The 3,679-nt window shown below is 33.9% G+C and overlaps 1 non-coding gene across 1 annotated transcript; it reads right to left on the bottom strand.

The window, feature by feature from the left end:
* Nucleotides 1-1,002: 1,002 nt before the first annotated feature.
* Nucleotides 1,003-1,158, bottom strand: LOC142435114 (U1 spliceosomal RNA). The gene has a single exon (XR_012781259.1). It is a non-coding gene; the product is annotated as a U1 spliceosomal RNA (small nuclear RNA).
* Between the last annotated feature and the right edge of the window lie 2,521 nt (nucleotides 1,159-3,679).

Here is a 3,679-nt window from a genome sequence, read left to right as displayed (position 1 = left end):
TTTTCTTCTAAATAATTTTATTATTTCTCCTAGGCACCCCAAAAAAGAATTACATCATTAAACTCAAAGGAATACTAATAAACAAAAATAATTTAAAAGCTTTACTAAGTTCAATTAGTTGGTTGTAACAGTCTAATTTTGTCATGCTTTGCTAACCAGTATATTGTAAGTAATTTTGATTATCTTCAATTCAGTTAAACAAATTTTGCATACTAAAGGAAAATTGAGTTGTCTTTATAATTACCAAAACCATTGGCCTGTTTGGTATGTGTGATAAATTGCTTAATTATCTTTTTAAAAAGTACATTCCAAGTTTCAGTGCTTTGGAAAAAGGCAATTTATTTTTCTGTTAAAACTAATATATCCATATTTCTAACTTTCAAAATTTACAACAAAACTCAGATAACCTTTTCGTGTAACAAATTGTTAAAATGCACTTAATAATATCATCAAACATTTGTCTTACTCTTTGGATATTATTAAGATGGGCATAATCATAGGTTTCTGTCAAATAGAAGATAATTATTAAAAACGATTTAGGCTTATAATATTTATTTCCTGCTCATCCTGGAATGGTATTAAACTCTGTGGATCAAAACTCACATCATAAAAGTCAGGAAATGGCTATTTCTGCAACAAACATTTGTGAGAAGTAGCATATTTACAAGGATAGTTGTCAGTCTTGAAATTCATGTAGTTTTTGATGTCTTGAAACACCATCCTCATTTCAATGTAAGATAATGAGTGTGTAATAATTAACATTGGTTTATAGAGCATATGTTGTGTTTCTGCAATGTAGACACAGGTAAAACCTCATGAGTTTTACAGAATTTGAATTTATATTTTAGTAAATTTAGGAAGCACATATCACTGAAATATTCAGCTAGTTTCCCCTATCACATGAATCATAAATAAACCTTTTTGAAGGGTAATTAATTTCTCTTGGTCTCTATCTGAAGGAAAATGAGCAATTACTGAATAAAATACGACTGAAAGAAAATATAAAAACATATTTTTAAAATTATTTTTTCTTTGTGCAGTCGAGTTTCCCACATTTGGGGAAATCGGAGAGGTCAGCACATCCAGAGTGGAATGGATAAGCCTCGCCCTGGGAAAACCACCTTCGTGATCATGGTATCTCCCCTGCCAGGTAAGTATCAAAAAATATATTTTAAGAAGTTTAACTATCACAACATAAACTGAAAACTGTTAGGATATCTCTTGAGGACAGTTCAGGACAGTCCCCAAGTCTCTGCCATTGATGCTTCTCTCATTCTGCATGGCCCACAGACCTGTCCCCCAACTCCTCAAATGAGCTACTTTGCTGTGCATAAAAGGAGAGGACATTTTCTATCTTCAGAAACATTTAGTAATCACTGACACATTTTCTTTAATCAATAAATCAATTTTACTCTCATAAGTTTTAAATATAGGACAATTAATCTGACAAATTAGTAAAATACTTTAAGCAATACTTTAAGCAATTCCAATTGAAGAGTATATTCTATCCATTGACCACATAATTAACAATGAATGTGAACCAGAACTAAGAAAAGTATTAAGAAATTCAAGGAATTAAATGAAGTTTATAAGCACTTGACAGTTATATGTGCGACTGGGATGCATATAGTTTCATTGGTTCTGTTCAAGAGCAAAAGTAAGCCAAAAATTCCAGGTTGTTAAAGCCTAAAATTAATACTTAAAGATAACAACTTTCTTCTAGAGATGACATAGAGGTTGAGTGTGAAGTTCCAAATTTTAGTACAAAATTTGTCCAAATTTTCTTCATTAATCATTTGGACATATGGAATCAGAAAGAGATAATAATGATGAAGAATAAAGTTATTTGTCAAAAGCAAGTTTTAGTATGCATATTCCAACATTATGATTCAGTCCAATTTAGCCAGTTGTTTTTCCTTAATGTACTAGACACAGGAATACAAACACAATCTGCAGACATGCTTACTTTAGCTTTTGCAATATATTTTTTATGAGCTTTAATGGCTTTATATGGGCCTAGATGCACTATCCAGTTTATAATGGGACTAACTGAACCTATCACTTTATACTCTCTGGTCCACTAATTTATAATAACTGTCAAGCCCTATAAAGTATTTGAACGAGCACTTGTTGTTATTTCTTAGTTGCCTTTGAGTAGGTACCTACTCATAGCACCCCTATGAACAACAAAACAAAAAATCACCCTGTCCTGTTCCACCCTCATAACTGTTCTAATGTTTGAGCCCATTTTTGCATCGACTGTGCCAATCCATCTTGTTGAAAGTTTTCTTACTTTTCTCTGCCCCTCTACTAAACCAAGCATGGTTTCCTCTTCCAGAGACTTGTCTTCCCTGATAAATTGTCCAGATTATGTGAGACAGGTCCCTCCATTCTTGCTTCCAAGAAATATTCTGACTGTACTTCTTCCAAGACAGATTTTTGTTCTTTTGGTACTGCATGGCATAATCCATATTCTTTGCTAGTTCCATAATTCAAATGAATTGATTGTTCTTCAGTCTTTCTTATTGTGTATTCAAATTTGGCATGCATATGAGGTGAGTGAAAATAATATTGTAGTCTAGTCCTCAAAATGACATTCTTCTTTTTCAAAACTTAAAAGAGATCTTGTGCAGCAGATTTACCCAATGAAGTGCCGCATTTGATCTCTTGACTGCTGCTTTCCATGAGCATTGTTTGTGGAGCCAAGCATGACAAAAAACATTGAAAATTTCGATATTTACTTGTTTACCCTGATGTTACCTACTGGTCCAGCTGTCACAGCACAGAAAACCCTGACAAAAATGTACCAGTCTACAGGCAATTAATCTGAGAAAAGGTCCAAGAAATACCCAATGGGTCAAAGATAGACTCTTTAGAAAATGGTGTTGGACAAACTGAATTTCCTCAGGCAGAAGAATAAAATCATACCCATATCTCTCCCCACGAACAAAAACCAATTCAAGATGGATTAAAGACCTAAATGTAAACCCCAGAATTATCAGGATCATCAGTGAGAAAACTGGAACAAATTTAAGGGCATACATGGACTACCAAGTATAATAAACGCAGCATACACAGAGGACACATGGATGACTTGGGCATGCTGAAATGACATTGCCTATGCATGTAAAAAGACTTCATATAGAGAGTAAAACGAACTGAGGGAAAATTACCAATGACGCATTTGACAGTGGTCTTAATTACCAAAATATACAGAACTCTACAGCAGTTCAATAAGAAAATGAATTAAACAGAGCGCATTGGAGAGATGACTAGAATATCAAAATGATAACCCTTGGCAGTTGATCCCCACTCTGAGGCATGTGGGCCTGATCTGGTTTTCAACATTTTCTGTATATTGCATATTTTATTTGTTCGCATTGAGGTTTATCTCAGATGTACTTTATCATTAGGGGTGACCTTCTTGAATTTTTGTTATGTATTTTTCTGTAACTCAGTATATGAAACTCAGGATTGATGACAGCAAGTAGAATAAGGGTTTCTGGGGAGCTGAGGTCAAGGAGTTCAAGAAGGGAAAGAATGTTTTGAAACTGGATTTGGGGCCTAGTTTGTGTGTATGCTTGGTAGTTGCTGGGGTTTTTTTTGTTTTTTTGTTTTTTGGCATAGTATGAGTGCCAAGTAAACCAGAACCATTCATAACCTGTGGACAAACAGATGG

Source organism: Tenrec ecaudatus, chromosome X, assembly GCF_050624435.1.
Source record: "Tenrec ecaudatus isolate mTenEca1 chromosome X, mTenEca1.hap1, whole genome shotgun sequence".
NCBI classification, from domain to species: Eukaryota; Metazoa; Chordata; class Mammalia; order Afrosoricida; family Tenrecidae; genus Tenrec; species Tenrec ecaudatus.
Note: the sequence above shows the minus strand (reverse complement) of the source record. Positions and strands in the feature narration are given on the sequence as shown.